This window comes from Vicugna pacos, chromosome 14, assembly GCF_048564905.1.
Source record: "Vicugna pacos chromosome 14, VicPac4, whole genome shotgun sequence".
Classification (NCBI taxonomy): Eukaryota; Metazoa; Chordata; class Mammalia; order Artiodactyla; family Camelidae; genus Vicugna; species Vicugna pacos.
This window is the reverse complement of record NC_133000.1, coordinates 23,348,512-23,369,525: the sequence shown is the minus strand read 5'-3', so window position 1 is coordinate 23,369,525 and position 21,014 is coordinate 23,348,512. Positions and strand designations below refer to the sequence as shown.

Below are 21,014 nucleotides of genomic sequence, written 5' to 3'. Positions count from 1 at the left end.
TGAAACCTCAGTTCTCTTATTAGTCCAAGAAAAATCATTGATTTTCAGGTTATTCAGTGATTACTTCTTGAAAGAATGGCGTGATGACTTCCAAGCTCTTTAAATATTAGAGCTGAAACGAGAAGTACTACTGAGTTATCTTTTTAAATGGCATTTAAATACTACCTTGGAAGTACTTTTTTAATAGACAGTTTTTTAGAGCAGTTTTAGGTTTACAGAAAAACCGAGAGAAAATTACAGAGAATTGCCAAATGCCCTCTTATCCCCTATGCATCGCTTCCCCCATTCTCAATATCCCCCAGCAGAGACATTTGCTGTAGTTAATATACCCATATTGACATATCAAAATCACCAAAAAAATTGGTGATTAGGCTACAAATACACAATGATACATATCCATCATCATGGTACCATACAGGGTATTTTCACTGCCCTAAAAATCTCTGTGCTCCACCTATTCATCCCTCCTCCAACTACCTGCACATATTTTAAAAAATAAAATTTTCTGTTACGGTCATGCAATTCAGATTTCATCATGGGAGCGGGCACTAAAGTAATTATTCCATTTCTGAAATGCTTGAAATTATGCATCAATTTATTTGCTGATTTACACTTTATTTAAATTCATTCTGTTTAAAAAATAATGCTCTAGTGATTTATTTTTCTGATAAATATTTGCATAAAGCATTTGTCCATTTTCATTATACAGTCATGAGAAAAGTATATTTGGCATCCTGAGGCAATTTTTTCACTTAAAAAAGTACATTAAAAAAAAAAGTAACTCAATCACCCAAACGTGCTTCTAGCAAGGATTGCACATTTTTTTCTTGTTCAGATAGTTTTCAAATAAAAGGAAACAATTGAGGAAAATGTGTTTGGGTTACAGCTTCTTTCTTCAACTTGTATAGTATGAAACAAAGGGTGTCCTAGAGTATTTTCCATAAATTGTTTCCATTGTGTGTGAATTACTCTGAATATCCAAGACATTTTATTCTACAGTCTCTCATTAAAACCAAAGCAGCTAAAGTTGGTGGGCCATCATTTTCTATGCTACATTTAATATGCAAACTAATTTTGAAAGGCATGAGGCACCTGCACCACAGATTTCAAAGGAATTTGCATAATAAATATAGTACAGACTTAAAGCTTGCCTTGTAAAGGACAATGACAGATGTGTAAGCAGTTTTGTGTGAGTCCTGCATAACAAAATTTGCTTTAGAGTTGAATTTCAGGGTCGAAGTAGGACAAGCAATCTATTATATGATAAACATTTTATGTAAGCAAACATCCTATATTAAAGCACCCAAGGTTTATTCTTCATGCAAGCACGGGAGCGCTTTTCTTCTATCAACAAATCCTGGATTCTCTACTTGAATATGTCACTGGCTTAAATCTGAAGATAAAAATCTGTAACCTCTATTCAGCATGGCAAGAAAAAGATCATTAAATTCTGATACTGTCCTTTTCCCTATTTAATTTATTGTGTTTACACTTAATCTCCTGGAAAATTGTATCAGATCTTTTTGTGTGTACGTGATTGTGATGGTCGTAAATATTAATAAACAAATAGCAAAATATAACTGATCAATAGGAAAATAATGCTGTCCATAAATTTATCATATCTACTGGTTTTTCCCTCCCCCAAAACTATAAAATTGCACAAAACTAATTCACTAACAAAGTCAACTTTCCGGGATAGTTCAGAAGAAAATGTTCTCTTAAAGAGATTTGTAAACTGATTGACTTGAGATTCAGAGATTTATTAAACTCCATCGTTTTAGGCACTGAATAGCTGAAATAAAGAATAAACAATGCCCTACATCTGCCCCAGGGTAGCCCCAGGTAAATTATAAATTATAAGACAGAAGAACTGTGGAGAAAACATTTACTTCTCCAGAATAATGCCTGTGTATATTGTAATTTATTGGTGTCTTACAAATAGAGTATCATCACAAAACAGAAATCTCTTTCCACATAGCCATCTCCTAGAGTACCCCCCCAAAGGAAAATGTATGACAACAAAAGCACAAAGGTCAGAAGAAGGCAAGTGAAAATATACTATTTATGGTTCTTATACCATGTGAAGTGGTACAACACTTGAAGGTAGACTATGATGAGTTAAAGATCTGTGCTATCAGCCCTAAAGCAAAAACTAAGAAAAAAGGCAAAGTGTTATAGCTAATAAACCCCCTCAAAAAAGGAAACAAAATAAAATTATGTTCAAAATAGTCAATCAAAGAGAAGGCAGAAAAAGAAGAAAGGGGAAACAAGATGGAATAAATAGGGAAAAAATCAAGCTAATAGTTTTAAATCTAACCATATCAATAGCTACATAAAGGTAAACTATTAGAAGTTATACAGAAGGTCCAGATTGTCTTTACACACAAGGCAGCAGACAACTGCTTTTTGCCAAACTACTTGAGGTGGCCCAGTAAAATCCATAACTGAACTCTTAGGTTCAGGATATACTGGTTACCCTGATTAATTCTTTGATTAATATTTCTCTTCCTCTCTTTTTCCTTTCCCCACATAGGTAAGAACACTTTTAAGAAATGCAGTAGCCCAACAGCAAGCGAATAAACAATTTAGTTCAAAGATCTAAATCATTATTAGCCCATAGCAAATTCTGAATAATGAAATGATGGCTGTACGTGAACATTTCAGGACTGTTATTCATTTCTGCTCACCTCAGCATCTCTTTTTGATCCATTGGTCATCAAACTAAGATATGATCACTATCTGTATGATCATGGCACTGAATATTGGAGACACTTTAGTTTTACCTCCATGATTGTACAATTTAGTAAAGGATTATGCTATGTAAGATAAAAGAAATGGACTGACACCGTAAATATTCTAAGAGATGCTATTTAAAAAGTGACAAATACCAGATAAGGGGGCATAATATGGGAATATAATTATTTTCATAAATATTTGTATATACCGAACAATTGTGATAGAATGTCAAGTGATACAGTAACTCCTGTTGTAGTTTGGCACTGTATCTAATAGTTTGGGTGTTTGGGTTAGGTGAATAGCAATTTTCATGATAGAGTTGCATCAAATAATGACTAAACTATCACCTATGACGTCCCATTACTATTTTCATAAGATCCAAAGCCCATGCCATGTTCTATGAGAAAAAGCTTGCATCACATTGTCTCTATCTTTCCCACAGCAACCTTTACAAATACTCTCTCCTGTATGCCCTGTACATTGGCCCCTTTTCAGTCTCTCACTGCATCTTTAGGGTTTTGAACCTTCTATTATGTCTACCTGAATTGCCCCTCCCAAGATTTCCCCATTATCTGCTTTCTCTCCTCCATCAGGTCCCAGCTCCAATATTGCTCTTCATAGAGACCATCCCGGAGCTGCCTTTATAAGTTTCACCTCCATCATTCTTTCCTCATACCCTGTTCTATTATATCTATATCATTAATCTCTATTTGAAGGACAGTTTATCTTTACAGCAATATTTTTACTCACAAGAGAGAAAGCACCAAAAGAATAAGGTATCACACACCTTTATGAAGCACTTAAAACAGTGCTTAGCATAGAGTAGATATTCAGTCAATGTTCAGTTAATGAAACCTCAGCTGTAATTTCTAGCATTTTGTGATTTGGGATATTAATAAGAAATCATTAAATTTTGTAGTACTTATTTAATTGTTAAATTTGGGGACATATTTTCAAACCCTGGAAATCCATTTAAAAGCTCAGGAAGCATTGTTTCATACATAGATAAACCACTATGCTTGAAATAATCTGATATCTTTCTAGAAAAGTAATCATCATGTAGATATGTTCACATCTATTACAGTTTAAAGTGGACAAAAAAAAAAAAGATCGTCTACCTTGAAGCATCTCCAGATCAACTTAGGGTATGTCAGTTATGCTTACAGTATGTAATTATATACAAGTAAGCTGAAAGCCAGTTGCCTTGTAGAATCTAATGAACAGAAAGTGTCTTGGAAATCAGTATAGAGAGGATGATGATGGAAATTCCTGAGAATAATTATTAGCTAGGAAACTACAGAAAATAAAACAAAAATGTTCTCCCAGGGCAGTCTACCAGGCAAGAGAAATAAAGCTAAAATAAATGGGACCTAATTAAACTTACAAGCTTCTGCACAGCAAAGGAAACCATAAGCAAAACAAAAAAACAACCTACAGAATGGGAAAAAAATATTTGACCAGGGCTTAATTTCCAGAATATATAAACAGCTCATACCCCTTTAATAAGAAAAAAACAAATAACCTAATCAAAAAAATGGGTGGAAGACCTAAATAGACATTTCTTCAGTGAAGACACACAGATGGCCAACAGGCACATGAAAAGATGCCCAGTATTACTAATTATTAGAGAAAAGCAAATCCGAACTACAATGAGATATCACCTCACACCAGTCAGAATGGCCGTCATTCAAAAGTCCACAAACAATAAATGCTGGAGAGGGTGTGGGGAAAAGGCAGCCCTCCTACACTGTTGGTGGATATTTAGCTTGGTGCAGCCATTATGGGAAACATTATGGAGATTTCTCAAAAGACTAAAAATAGACTTACCACATGATCAAGCAATCCCACTCATGGGCATATATCCAGAGGGAACCTTAATTCAAAAAGACACATGCACCCCAATGTTCATCGCAGCACTGTTTACAATATCCAAGACATGGAAACAACCTGAATGTCCATCAACAGATGACTGAATAAGGAAGTTGTGGTATATTTATATGGTAGAATACTACTCAGCCATAAAAATAGTAGCATAATGCCATTTGCAGCAACATGAATGGACCTGGAGAATGTCATTCTAAGTAAAGTAAGCTAGAAAGAGAAAGAAAACTACCATATAATATCATTTATATGTGGAATCTAAATGAAAAAAACAAAAAGGCAAACGGACATATTTACAAAACAGAAACAGACTCCCATAGATAACAAACTTATGATTACCAGTGGGGAAGGGTGTGGGAAGGGATAGATTGGGAGTTCGAGATTCTCAAATAGTAACTACTATATATGAAATAGATGAACAAGTTTATACTGTATAGCGCAGGGAACTGTATTCAATATCTTGTAACTTATGGTGAAAAAGAATATGAAAACAAATATATGTATGTTCATGTACGATGGAGCATTGTGCTGTACACTAGAAATTGACACAACATTGTAAACTGACTATACGTCAATAAAAATATATAAATACAAAATACAAAACAAAGCAAAACAAAAATGTACTCTAAAATTTCAGTTAAAGAACATCAGTAATAAGAAATGTGGAAGAAATTCACATTCAAAATGTTTAAATCTAAACATGTCAGCTAAAGCATACATACATAAAACATAAATACAGGTGCATGTATGCACATTCCCTAAAGACTCTCAGCATAATACACAGGGCTTTAGCTTTAGGGAAAGAAGACGGGAAGCCTTGAATCAACAAGCATTCTCTTCTGTAACGTAGATTTATGTCGTGTGAACACATGTAAAATAAATTTTAAACATATTGTAGTGATGTAATTGATTGAGCCTGAAAGCATGTTTGCATCATAAATCATAGAACTCTAAGCCAATGTTAGAAGGCCTGAATAATCTGGAAGTGCTGAATATCTATATTTAGTGTCAATTTTGTATGTGTTGGTGATTCAAATGAAAAATGTAACATCTTCATGCAGTTATTTTAAAATAACTTTTATATACACACGTGTGTGCACATGTGTGTGACCTATTTTATTTTTTATTAAATGCACTTAAAATTTATGGTATGGATTGAAAGGTCAAGTAAAATAGTTATGTATTTGTGCTAGGATTACTTATTATTGATAATTTTCATAAAACTATTTGAATGATAAGAATTAAAGCATTGGGTGATAGTGTAATTCCACAACTATAATAAATAGTTGACTTTTCCTAGAGGAGAAAGCATAGCAAAATATCTGAAACAAAAAAATGAAACAAAGTATTTGTCAATACAAACAACTCTTAATTGAAACCGAAATTTAATTAAAAGGATGCTAAAACAGTTACCATGTTCTTAATGAAATCCTGGAGATTTTAAGCACAATGAAATGAAAAAGGAGAAGGAAAAATTAAAAGTGCCTTTACTTAAGTATAAACGTTACATCCTAGGCATGTAAATTGAGCTTAATCACTTGAACTATCTTTGAATCAAGAATTATTTCTAAAATTAACTGCTTCAGTCCTTGGTGTACCTCTTGAGTAGGGGTTCTGATTGATTCTGACTCAGTTCAAACTAGAGATTTGCCAGATTAAACTGAGACATTACAATAGGATCATTGAGGCAAAACTTTCTGGTATCTCATCTGAGAGATTTTGGAGAATGGAATAAAAAAAAAAAACTGTGGTATTGAACTAAAAGGCAAGATAATAGATATAAATGTCAGACTGAAAACCTTGAGCTTTTGGGAATTGGGTGGAATCTTTGGTTATTAGCACCAGGAAAAATCAAGATGCTTAAATAGCAATAGATAACTATAGTTAGTATTTCTTATTTTATGAAAACTTAATATATGCACCATGTATTCTTTTGTAAATGGCTTTGTCACTTACTGTAACACTTCTTCCACTTAGTGTTTAACTAAGTATATGACTGACTTTTTTATTCTCAAAACATTGTCTTTTGAAGAGAAAGCAGTTCTAAGTTTGGCTGAATTTTCGTCTACTTATTTACTTATCACTCAGTTGCCCTGGAAGTATTGTGTTTAGCTGTCTTCCCCTTTTCCGCATCTTTGAGACAAAGCATTCAGTCTTTCACTATTAAGAGTGTTGTTAATTTTTAAGTTTTTTGTAGATACCTTTTATCTGGTTGAGGACTTTCCTAATTTAATAACTGAATTTTTTTTATTATAAATGGGTGGATTTCTTTCAAATGTTCGTTTTGCATCCATTGTGATAATTTATTTATTTTCTTGTTTGTTTATTTCAGTGTCTTTGGTTTTTATAGCAGGGTAGCAGAATGATTCTAGCCTCATGGATGAAATTGGGTATTGTTCTTTTTGTCTTTGATGGTTTGAAAGATTTTGTGTAGAATTGATATGATTTCTTCCAAAATTTTGTAGAACTCACAAGGGGCGCTATCTAGACTTGGGGGGGCGTTAATTTCATTAATAGATAAGGGGCATTCATGTCTTGAGTAAGCTTTGTTAGTTTGTGTATTTCAAGGAATTTGCTATTTTATCTCATTTGTTGAATGTGTTGATGGAAGTTTTTTTTTAATACTCGATTATTACACTTTTAATACCTGTAGGATATATAAAGAAGTTCTCTCATTCCTGATGTGGTAAAATGTGTTTTGCCTGCCGTCCATCCTTTATTTTTCTATCTTTTCCTCCTTTCTTCTTGTTTAATCTGTCCAACCAGAGTTTTGTCAATTTTATTGTCAGTGTCAGAAAACCAACTTTTTAACTCATTGGTTTCTCTCTACTTTCCTGTTTTTTATTTCACTGATTTCTGTTTATTTCTTTATTATCTCCTTCCTTCTTCTTATTTTGGACTTAATTTGCACTTCTTTTTCAAGTAATCATTTTTTTTCAGAAGCTACTGAAACTGTCAGGTTCTCTTGGAGTACATACTGTTATCTAAAGGGTTAAAAGTATTAAGTATTATATTTATTGCAACTCTCTCACAATATAAATCTCCAAACAATTAATAAATAACTTTCAGATCTGATTATTCCACTGAGGAAATTATCCAAAACTTAGAATTATTTTAATATAATTGTCATGAGCCATGGTAAAAATATATCCTAAAAAGTGCTAGATACTATGGGCCCGGGTAGTCTTCTAGAAAATAACCTCTAGTTACAATACATAAACTGATTTGGATCCTTATTCACACCATACAACGTGAAAACTCATAAAGAAATGGATAGCTAAAACCACTTATAAGACACCCAAAGACTCAGAAATACTCACTGAATAGTTGATAATGTTAAGGAATTATTGGTAATTTCTAGATGTGATAATAGTATTGTAGTTATGTTATATTTTTAAAAGCGTCCATGATTTAGGAATGTAAATGAAGACTTATTATAGATAAAATAATGAGATGTCTAGAATTTCTTGAAATAATTTGAGAGGGAGTAAGATTGAGTTATAGATAAAAGAGATTGACCGCATATTGATAATTATAGAAAATAGATGATGGGTATGTTCAGTTGTCTATTTCATCCTCTCTACTTTTTTATAAATTTAAAAATTATCTAAATAAACATGTATTTTTCAAACATTTTAAAGGTGTTTGTTGGTTCAAAGGACTGGAAACAGTGCCAGTGTTTACCTATTAAAAGTTAAAAATTCCCCACAGAAAATACATTCCATTATTATATATACACCATACCATCATATAAACTATCCCTAATATTTTATGAATAAAAATCAGACACTGAATATGTCCACTAATCTGAATCAGAATTCTATTCTTTAAAAAAATCATTTGCAGTAGATCCCTTAATTTAGAGTATAATGACAAGTGGTCTACAGGAGCCTAAAGAGAGGTTGAAGCAAGTGTGTTGATACACTCAGTCCTGATCACACAACATGAAACATTATATTTTGGTGTTTTTGAGGATACAGTGATGCAAATGTTAAGCATAACCATCATACTTCTTAGCTACAACTCATAGGCAGATGAATGAAAGTGAACATCATCCCTCCACGGTAAAGATGCCCCTTTAAGAGATCTATAATATGTAATAACAATAATCAACATCCCATTTGCAAAACACAGCAAAGTAATGTGCACATACTGCTGGAAGTATGTTCTGGTTACTTTGAAGCAGTGTTTTCTGTCTAAGATTTTTAGTTAATTTACTTTTTTTTACTTTTTTGCCAATGAAATTAAACATTGCCTGCAACAGTGTCAACTGAAAAGCTCCTCAATTTAATGACAGTGTTAAATTTTGTATACTCTTCCACCTTATCTGAAACCTTTCAACAGTATGAGATTGTTTCTTGAGTCTATCGAGTGCAAACCTTTGCTCATCAACCAGGTGAATTATACGTCTGAGAGGATGGCATGTTCCCTGGAGAGGGAAGCTTAGATTTCTCTGCTTTCAGCTCGGCAACGCAGCCAGCTTTTCAGGAAGAGCTCTTAGCTGGCTGTTAGCAGTGTGGGCAGCAGCAATTTACCTGGCGAGCCTCCTGTCATCAAGTATGTAACTCTTAATCACAAAAAAAAATCATGGAGTTAAAAACCTGTAGGGAAATTAAAAGACCTGCAGCAAAAAGCCCTGATAGGGAGATCTACTTTACACAGATGAAATTGACTTACGTTACCCGAACAGTCCTGATGATTTGGAAAGTCTGTCTTTTTAGCATTGCAGACCAGCAGTAACTTTATGGTTCATTAGCTTAAAAGATATAAGTTTGTTCAAATGGAAAAAAATGCAAAGAGCACCTGATTAAAAGATTAAAAATAATGGTAGATCAACTTACTTTAATTAGATTGTGGATCTCTTGAGAAAGGCAAACTTTATGTACACGTTTTCTCTAACTTTTTTTCAAGTTTTCCTTATTTAGCGTTCTTGAATCTTTAGAAATAAAATATTTCCCTTCAATTCAAAGAACAAAGTTTCCATTATGCATTAAAAGAGTCCTGCAAATAATGTTTTGTGTCAAAGTTACAAAAGAAAGGGGGAAGCTAATGGCATTTTGAAATGCATTTTGCTTATGCTGCCAAGTTTAATTTTGTGGACATGGATACAATTATAGCAAAATTCCTGATTACTTTGCATACTATGAGGGATGTGTAAGTTGTAGTAGTACTTTACTCATTAAGAAAAAGTTGTTCTATATTTATATAATGGAATACTACTCAGCCATAAAAAACGATAACATAATGCCATTTGCAGCAACATGGATGGACCTGGAGATGTTATTCTAAGTGAAGGAAGCCAGAAAGAGAAAGAAAAATACCATATGATGTCACTTGTATGTAGAATCTAAAAAAAAGACAGGTGACCTTATTTACAAAATAAACAGACTCACAGACAGAAAACAAATTTATGGTTAGCAGAGGAGGAAGAGGGTGGGAAGGAATAAATTGGGAGTTTGAGATTTTCAGATACTAATTACTATATATAAAATAGATAAACAACAAGTTTATACTGTATAGCACAGGGAACTATATACAATATCTTGTAGTAACCTATAAAAAAAACAAAAATGAATATATGTATGTATATGTATGACTGAACTATTATTCTGTACACCAGAAATTGACACAACATTGTATACTGACTACACTTCAATAAAATAATAATAATAATTTTTTTAAAAAAGAAAAACATATTGGGCGTGGGGAGCTTAGCTCAGTGGTAGAGTGCATACTTAGCACGCACAAGGTCCAGTGTTCAGCACCCAGTGCCTCCATTAAGGGGAAAACTTTTTTTAATTTTTAAAAAATTATTAAAAAAAGAAAAATTATCTATGTGTGATAAGAATATTAAACTATTAACAGGGAGAAGAGAGAAATAACAGCATGAGTCTTTGGTCAAGGAAAGATACAAAATTAAGTAGTAAAACTGTATGAGGGCAATATGGACAAAATAAATGTGACTCAAGGTTTATGGAGAGAAGGATTAGGTATTTATAGGGCTTTATGAAATTTGTCATCAGGTCACTTCAAATCGTTTTGGGCATCAGAAGGGCCAGTAGACAACTGTGCCCACAATGGAAAGCTGAGCTCCTGACAGCCATGGCATTAAAATACCTAGGAATAAAATACAGAAATGATGGAAGTAGAAGGGTAAGTTAGTTTAAAAAGGGTGGATTCAAGTGGGAAGTTTTAGGTCTTAGTTTTAAGAGAGTGTCAGCTCCACCAAGCAGCTTGTAGAAACTTGACGTAGTGCGGAGACTCAGTACTAAAGAATGAACACATGAATGAGGAGCAGAGCAATGAATGGGAGTCAGGTTGGTTGTGGGATATGGTGGAGTTGGGCGAAAGCAAATAGCCTGCAATGCTCTTCTTCACGATATCCAGTCGGTATCATAATCAAGCTTGCTTCCTTCCCGGGAGCATTTTTGACACTCATATTTGACCTCGGTATTTGCACTACTGTTTTTCTTTCGGGGTTACCATCTGTTCACGTGTCTTTTCCTTATCCTGGACTGTAAGCTTTTCAAGGTTAGAGATGCCTATGTGATCACCCAGCCGCCACAAACATACACACATAGTCACTAGCATTATAGCCAAGAAATAGTAATATAGATATTTGTTGAATAAATTAAAAAATAACAAATGTTTTTGAAAACAACAAAAATTAGGTCAGATTTCAGGTTAACTTAGAATCCATTTTTGTAGCCTACATATTTCCTAGTTTGGAGTAGTGTTCTTTTTGAATATTTCCCCCAAAATACTGTGCCTGAACCCTTCAGAATATGACTCTCCAAAAAATATTTACAAACATTGAAAATAGTCTCTCCTTATCCACACTGCAATCTCATGCTGTTCACCTACAACTGAAGCATATGAGAAAATATCAGATTTAGATAATTTCTAAGTTTTCATTTGGCTACGCACATCATTACAGCAATATTATACATTCTAAGAGATGCTAAAATGTCTTACCCTTTTTTTGCACAAGAACTAAGCAGAATCACACCAAATATTCCTTCAATTAAAAGAAAAATCTTATAACTGTGATCTCTGACTCACCTCTATTAATTTCCTGCACTTTTGAAATTATGTAATATAAATATTATTTTTTTTCTCCTGTTGCAATTCCTCAAGCGCAGGAGATGTGATTAATATGTACAATAACCACTGACTTTAGCATTATATACCCCATAGTTGCTGATATTTTAAAATTGAAGCCACTTCTTTTCTCATGATTTCTAGTTGATTTGAAACAAAGTTTATAAATCCTGAGACCTCTTTGGAGCCAAATCACAGCCCTCCTGTCTCTGCACACATCAGGAGAAACATTTAATCATGTTTCTCTCATTTCTAACAAGTGCCCCTTAACAATACACCCATTTTGACCATCATTTAGCTCCACTGAAATTGCCTTTTAGCAGTCTCTCCCATTGATTCTATTTGCATTAAAACTCCACATATTTTTATTACTTTCATTATAAAAAGTAGAACATGATTTTTATATGTTTGGTTAGTTGCCTTCTTCTTAGACCAAATGAAAATTTCATCCCTTCCCACAAAAAGCAGATAGCAAAGCAGTAGTGGTACCCATACCACCGAGATTGTCTGTGACAACTGACAAACAAGCTCTGGAAAGGCTTCACAGAGGAACTCATATATCATGTTAGTATGATAGAATCATTGGGTGAGAAAGTTCATGCTAAAAATGACCTGTTATGTCCCTCTCTTCTCTCACTAGATCATAAGCACTTCGAGGACAAGGAGAACAAGGACTATGTCTTTTTCATTTCCTATCATCCATGAGTCACATAGCACTTGGGATACAAAAGGTGTATAAAACAAGTTTGTTAAATGAAACTGTTGAACTAAGAATAAGCAGAAGGTTGTAACATAAACGGATTTTTCTGACGTACAGAGGAGTGTGATTGAACATGTACTGCAAGTCAGTAAAGAAAGGAGACTCACTGAGGAATGTGATAAGATTTATGCAATGTTGTAAAATAATGAAGTGAAAATAAAAAGAAACAACTGGATTTTGTAATTACAGGTTAGATTCCAGGTCTTTTTCTATGTTAATTGGCCTTGTGTGTTTCCCAGTCTTTGAAATACACATTCCTATTGGTCATCCTGTTTCTTCCCTAGCTTTTTATACTGCTTTTATTGATTTATACAAATTCTTTATGTATTCCTGATAGGAATCCTTTGTTGATGTCTGTTTAAATGTCCTTTTATAGTTAAACAGTTTATAACCTGTGTCTTTACCATCTTTAAGTGTTTTTATTTTAATGTGGTTAAATTTACTAAACTTTTCTTTTATGTCTTACTTATGAAATCCTTTCCCACATCAGGTCCAAAAATTACTCACCTACATGTCCTATGAGCTTTAAAGTGTTTTTGCTAAACAGACCTGGATTCCATCAGTATTTGAATGTACATATTTTTCATCTCTATTTATTTATCCATATATCTTGGGAATAAAACAGTGAAGAACGAAACTAATGAACTATATTACTACTTAACACAAATAATGTTTTAGAAATAAACTCCATCAGAGGTAAAAAAGACTTGTGCAATAAAACAGATCCAAAATAAGAATAGTGATGGTCATATTAACACCAACTGGTGTTTATAAGACATAATAGAAAGTAAACATTTGGTTCTTTATATAATTTTGACCACAGAAACATATTTTCTGCACATTTGGAAGAAAATCAGCTGTCATTAGGGTCATTACAAAGACAGAAATACACAGGTTTCAAGGATGGGCTGTGGCAAATCCAAACTCAAGTTTTGATGCCACTAATGACATGGAAATAAATGGTAGAGAAGCAAAACTAATTTGAGAATAACTGTAGGCAGTTCTTTGACACAAACAACCCCAGAAAGACAAGTTAAGAATTCAACTGGAGCCAAAAGATGGAGGGTTGTGTATAAACATATATTTCCAAACAAGGTTTTTGAATTTTTTTGTTTCTATAAAGCAGTTAGTTTTCCTGTTGACTCTAGATAGGTCAGTGACATTAATGAATTATATAATGATATAAAAATTTGCTTTACTTGTTTACTAGTTGGTCAGTATGGAAGCGTGGAGGAAAATATGATAGGAAAAAAACAGAGTTTACTGTTTGTCTTGGTATTCAAGGTAGCCACCAGGGTGGGAAAGAAAGAGCCCAGATTGGTAGCGTATGGCTTAGCTGGTTCTAGAATTCCCTGAGGATCCTGCCTGCTGAGGCCAAGGATTATTGCAAAGAGGAAACTTGTCTGTCAACAACCTCCAAATCCAAATTAGTTCAGTGCAACTGTCAGTCTGGAATAAGAATGAAGTAAAAGACAGAAACTGCTAGAAAAGAAAGTGCCATAGATCTGGTCTTCTTTTTTTTTGTTTTGTTAATACTCATTTCTTAATGTGCATGTTTCAATATGACAGTGAAAATAATTTCAAATGTTTGTTAATTTAAGAGTAGCCACTAGCAAAACAGGTAGTAACCTATAATGAAAAAGAATATGGAAAGGAATATATTTATGTACATGTGTGACTGAAACATTATGTACACCAGAAATTGACACAACATTGTAAACTGAGTATACTTCAATTAAAAAAAATAAATAAAGATAACGTAGAGCAATGAGTGAGAATGTGGTCACTGGAGCCTCCCTCCCTCACTTATGACATGAATAACTCCAACATGTGACTTCGAACATCTTGCATCTCAAGTTCCGTATGTGTATAATGGAGTAATAATGAAACCCACTTCTTGGGGTTATTGTAAACATCAAATGAGTTAATATATGTGAAGACCTCAGAGAAGTGTCTGGCATCAATTAATAAGAATTTAAAATATATTCAAAATTGTTATTTGAATATCCAAATGTATAAGAGAAAACTAAAGGGAAAGTTTTGATCAATTTGACTAAAGTCAAGGAGGGAAAAGAAGATGCTCATACTATGATAGGAAGGCAGGAGGCAAACAAAATGCATGAAAAACCACAATCCTATAAATAGATTACATGTTCCTATTGTTTACTGGTCTGTTCATGTATTAATTTTACAGATATTTTATATACTTGCTATGGCTACATATGAACATTCTAAAGTCATAAAATACTGTGCACAAATTCTAAGCATAAAACTTGAGGAAATTAAGAATGAATGGGGGCCCCTGACACATGGGCATAGTGCCTGAGGGAGAGTATTGAGAAAAGAGGACAGGTAAGTAGGAAGATACTAGATCAGGTGGGGCTTTGTGGGCCAGAATAAAGGATTTGGATTTAATTCTAAGTGTAATGCAAAGCCACTGAACATTTTTACATGATGCAAGTAAAACAAATGAGTCAACAAGCTAATGAACAAATGAACTTTATAACTGAGTTAAAAAAATTCCTTCAACATTTTGTTGTTAAAAATTTAAAAATAACAATACAGCATCACTGAATATTATGCAATGGATGAACTCCAGGCAAGTGAATGTAAAGCTACAAAAAAGGCATTAGTAGCAAAATTGCTAAGTTGAACTGAAAACCAAAACAATAGGAAAGGATAAAAGACAACATTTTATAATGATTAATATACAATGCACAGACCTTCAGGTTTGTCCTAAAAGATTCCATGTAAAGCATTGCTAAGTATTGCAAAGGCAACTCTTTGTAGTTCAAAAATTCAGTACACTTACAATCATAGTGAGGCATACGTTATAGGATGAATTGTGTCTTCCCCCCAATTCCTATAATGAAGTCCAATTCCCCAGTAGTTCAGAAAGTGACTATACTTGGAGATTGGGTTTTTAAAGAGATAAGTACATGATATCCTATGGGTGGGCTCTCATCCAATCTGACTGGTGTTCTTATAAGAGATTAGGCACAAATCAGCAGAGAGAGAAGACCATGTGAAGACACGGGGAGAAGATGGCCATATACAAGTCAAGGAGAGAGGCTTCAAAAGAAATCAGCCTTTGCTTCACCTTGACCGTGGACTACTAGTCTGCAGAATTGTGAGAAGATAAGTATCTGTTGTTTAAACCACTCAGTCTGAGGTACTTCATGACAGCAACCCTAGTAAACTAATACAGTGCTTGAATACATTTGAATTTTAAAGAAAATCTGGTCCTATTTCCCTCCAGCCATCCCTGAAATAACGGAGGCTGTATGTGTTACAAATACATTTCAAAAAAATTAGAAGTTTTCGAAAAACATATGCCTTCTCAAAAGTCAACAATGATAATAACATGCAAGTCTTTGTTTTTTAATTAATAGTAGAAATTATTATTTTTAAATAAGCAAAACATGAATTTTTATTTGGTCCTCCCCATTATTTCTTTGAATATACAAGTGCTCAAAATAAAGATTGGTTATTGTTCAACTATTACTACTTACACTGGGGCTTTTGGACATAATCCTTAGGAGTGCCCCCTCATTCCCACCCACATCACTTAGTTCTTAAGCTGTCTCAAATCTATTTTAGAAAAGAGAACATAATCTATATTCCTTTTTAGCACAGAATTCATGACAGATCTGCATTTCAGTAATCCTATGAATATATACATATACTCTCACTTTTACAAATTAAACTTGAAAATGTTGAATCTTTTAAGAAAACATCGCTTGTAATTGGTAAATTACATCTAGAAACAAAGTTTTTATTACTCCAAAGCTCTTCTGTTTTTATAGAGTTGTAATGCTGCTCCCCCCCCACCTTTGAATACATTTAAATAATAGTTACATGGTACTATTGAATTTTCTTAACTGGTGTATCTTTACTGTTAAAAGTCTGCATGTAGATGAAATTGATGTCAAAAGGTCATGTAGTTCATCTTTCAGCCTCTGGACAGGAATCTATAAAAACCAATTCTAAAGAGATTCAGTAGGAGAGAAGGGTATCACCTTTCATAGGAGATAACATGGTGGCTTCCAACTACTCATCTCCGTAAAAATAAAAAAAGTGCATACAGTGGTGTCTTTTTATTACAGATTCATGTCATCCCAGACTGAATCTGAAATAATGTAATCTCAGCCGATATCTATACTTTAAACAAAGTACATATGTGGATTAGCAAAAGTGAAAAAGTATCTCTACAGCAATTCATAATTTTTTTTAAAAAGTCATTGAGACATCTATTTTACCATTCACCAGTGTTTTAATTAAGAGATGCATACTAACTTGAACAATGCTCGTTCATAGCTCAGGTGTCAGCCACGTCATTCTTAATTTATTCTTACTTGAAGTTCATATGAAAAAAAGCATTATCACTATAAAGGAAGCTGGGAAGGGGAAAAAAGGAAAGCCGGCAAGATGAGTTCACCTTTTGGTTTTCATGTGAGTAGAGCAAATGACTAAATCTGTATTTGTCAAAATGTGTGCATAGTTGTTAAAGGAGCAGCTGGGAATGTTGTATTCAAGCTGTTCTCCAGAAATTAATTGTGAATATTAAGAATAATCCTGACCTGGGTCACAGCTGCACTGATTTATTTTTTCCTCCTAGACATTTATCAGGTCTGTCTTTTCTTCTACCTAACTGAAAGCAGGATGTCTGAGTTCATGATGAAAAAGCTGCCAAGGTATTATGGACCTATACAAGTAAGACATCTGTTTAAACTCCATGCTTTTGGTCTTTTCATGATTGTAGTATGCCAAATTACGAACACCATATGAAGCATAAAATTGCTCTGGCCCAACTTCTCTTTGAAGGTAATTAAAAAGAAAAAGACTTCTTTAAATGATCGTATTAAATACAATCTAGTAGCGTATATTCAAGCAGTAGAAGTAGGTCTAATGATAATAATAATTTAGTGTCTGGATAGAAAAAATCTGCGTGAAGTATATAGTCTTTCATGGCAATTAAAACCAATCTAAGTAAATTATTTCTAGGGTTTTTACCCCAGCTAGTTTCTATTTGTGTTAATATACTTTGTGTCCTCATTTTTAATGAAGCAAGCTTTAGTATATTTTTTCAAATAAGAATAAATTGGTAATGGCATATAATTTTAATTTTGCTATTTCTTAGTACAGAACAAAACATGGTAAACTGACTTTCAAATTGTGAAATTCGGTGCTACTTCAACATTGTCTTAATTTCTTCATTTTTAAAAATAATTATAGGGAGAAGAGGCAAGATGGCAGAGTAGAAGGACGCTTGTAAGTCACCCTCTCCCACAAATACACCAAGATCCACATCTACAGACTCACTCAGCCAACCAGAGCACCTGCGGAACTCCGACAGAACATTGCCCTCTTCAAAAGATAAAGACGCCAAAAATCTGGTAGGAGAAAAGGAAAAAAGAAAGAACAAAAGGCAAAGCAGCGTGGGACGGGTCCCGCGGGGAGGGAGCGGCAAAGGAGGACTGGCGCTCGCTCGCTGGGTCTCCCCTCTCCAACTGAGAGGCCAGCGGGATGGAGGGGGAGCCTCCGAGGCTCGGATCTGTACAGAGCAGCCCTTGTCTGACAGAACTAAGTTAAACGGGCACAGATCGTCCCCCCGACACCCAGCCTGAGACGCGGGCCAGCAGCAGCGGGCAGGGTCAGGCTGCACAAGCCGGGCGGAGGACGGGGGCGGCTGCACGGAGGCAGCTCCAGGGGACTGCAAGGGGCTGGTCGCCGTGGCTGTGGGTGTACAGGACAGAACAACCTGGGCCCTCCATAAAACAGCAAGGTTGATGTGCTCTCGGGGGAAGGGTGCATACCCCCATCTCTGAAAACCCGCGGAAACTTTTCAGAGGAAGAGAGGCGGGGGCCCAGGCACAGCCGCCATATTCTCTGGCGCTGAGCACCCAGGCGGGGGCAGGGGCGAAACCTGCATCCGCACCGAAGGGCTCAGCAGCCTCAAGGGCCAGACTGAGACGGGCCTACAGCCCGGGGAAGGTGGGATCCTTCCATCCTGGTCCCTCAGAGAACTTGCTCCACAAAGACAAACAAGGAGCTGGGTCTTGGCTCGGAGCAGGGAAGAGGCTGCCTCTCGGCCTTCCCCGAGCCCACCCACGGAGCGCGGCCAGGGCGGAGCGCGCAGCCTCACAAAGCAGCGGAGCTACCGGCTGAGCAGGCAGAGGGAGAGCACCCCCCCCCCCCCCCCCGCCTGTCGGGCAGGAACACAGCCCCTGACCGAGCTGCTGGGAGGAGGCAAGACCCGCCCTCCTGCCTGGCCAGTCTGCAACATCTGACTGCGGCATCCGGAGGGGCAGTGACCTGCCCGCCCACAGCAGAGAAGAGCTGCATCTGACCCCGTGTTAGGAGGAGGCGCGATCTGCTTGCCTACAGGTGCTGGGAGCAGCACAGAAGAGGGCGCCAACGGAGGGCCTATGAAAACAAGCTGAGCTTCCAAAACAGGACGAAGACAGAAGGACTTCACATTAAAAGCACACAGACTCCAGGAGAACACCGACAACCCCTTTTTTTCTTGTTTTGTTTTTTGGGGTTTTTTTTGTTTGTTTTTTGTTTTGTTCTTAAATCTGTATTTACCTGTTCTATTTTCAATTACTCTCTTAATTTTTACTTCTTAATTCATTTCTATTTCTCTTTGGTTTTGATGTCCTGTTGTGATTAGACACAGGCTTCAAATACATCTATTCATCTCCCCACCCCTTTTTTTTCTTTTTCTTTTTTTTTAAAGGTTTTAAAGGAAGTCTCCACCCGATTAATACTCTGCTTCAACTCGCTCTTCTATTATTCATTATAAACTGTTTTCAAACCCTCTTTCTCCATTATTTTAAAAATCTTTCTCTCTCTCTCTTATTATTTCTTTCTTTTTTTTCCCTAAGTTCTATTCATAGATAGGCATTAGATAGATAAAATCCTTAAGATCCAAAATAGACAACTGATACTCCATAAACCACAGTGCCAGAGAAGTATGAGCAAGATGAAGAAGCAGAGAAACCTTTCCCAATTAAAAGAATAAGAGGAATCCCCTGAAAGAAAGCTCAATGAAATAGACATCGCTACCCTACTAGATCAAGATTTCAAAAAAGGAGTGATCAAATTGCTGAAGGAATTAAAAGAGATAGTGCTTAGAGAGATAAAATATGTCAAAAATGAAATTGAGGCTATAAAGAAGAGCCAAGCTGAATGGGTAAACCCATTGACAGAGATGAGGAATGATCTAATAGCTGTGCAAAGCCAACTAGTTAATGCAGAGGAACGAATTAGTGATCTAGAAGACAGGGCAATAGAAAGCACCCACTCAGAAGAACTACAAGATAAGCAAATAAAAAATAATGATAATAGCATAAGGGACCTATGGGATAATATAAAGCGTCCCAATCTTCGCATAATAGGGGTCCCAGAAGGGGAAGAAGGATCAAAGGGGATTGAAAAGGTTTTTGAAGAAATCATGACTGAAAACTTCCCAAACTTAAGGAATCAGATATCCAAGTACAGGAAGCTCAGAGGGTCCCAAACAGGAAGAATCCATATAGACCCACACCAAGACATATCATAATCAAGATGGCCAGAGTCAAGGATAAAGAAATGATTCTAAAGGCAGCAAGAGAAAAGCAAAGAGTGAATTACAAGGGAACCCCCATAAGGCTCTCAGCTGATTTCTCTACACAAACACTACAGGCCAGAAGGGAGTGGCAAGATATATTCAAAGCCCTGAATGAAAAAAAGATGCAGCCTAGGATACTTTATCCAGCAAGGCTATCCTTTAGGATAGAAGGAGAAATAAAGAGTTTCACAGACAAAAAAAAAAAAAAAAGCTGCAGGAGTTTGGCAACACTAAACCCATGCTAAAAGAAATATTGACAATTCTACACTAAATAGAAAAGCAGCAGGATGCTATAGAAATGAGAAACGTACAACTGGAAAGGTGATATCTCATGAATTACAAATAAAGAAAACACGAAATTATAAAAGAAGACATACAAATCACTGAGAGTGGGAGAGGGAGGCAGGGAAATATAGAATTTTTCTTTCTTTCTTTTTTAATTTTTTTTAACAGTAGGATGGATTTGAGATCATGTTATTATCAGTTTAATAAAAACAGGTATAGGTTAATAGATTTACAAAAAAGGGGAACCACAAGTCAAAAATTTACAAGGGAGTCACAAAAATTAAATAAAATCCATGAGAATACAAAGGAAAATTACCAAACCACAAAAGGAAGAAGAAAGGAACAAAGAGGATATACCAATTCAACTGCAAAGAAAAGTTCAAAATGGCAATAAACACACATCTATCATTAATTACTGTAAATGTTAATGGGCTAAATGCTCCAGTCAAAAGACATAGAGTGGCAGACTGGATAAAAAAGCAAGAACCTTCAATATGCTGCCTACAAGAGACCCACTTTCAGGAGAAGGACACATATAGATTGAGAGTGAAAGGATGGAAAAGGATATTCCATGCAAATGGAAAAGCCAAAAAAGCAAGTGTTGCAGTACTGATTTCAGACAAAATAGACTTTAAAACA

At 35.2% G+C, this 21,014-nt stretch overlaps 1 long non-coding RNA gene across 1 annotated transcript in view; it reads left to right on the top strand.

Annotated features, from left to right (window-relative positions):
* The window catches only part of LOC140701143 (uncharacterized), a 33,292-nt gene extending 20,626 nt beyond the window's left edge, over positions 1–12,666 (top strand). Inside the window, exons 2-3 of the long non-coding RNA XR_012080045.1 lie at positions 10,641–10,770; positions 12,359–12,666. This is a non-coding gene — a long non-coding RNA (uncharacterized lncRNA). The remainder of the gene's footprint in view (positions 1–10,640; positions 10,771–12,358) is intronic.
* Positions 12,667–21,014: the final 8,348 nt, after the last annotated feature.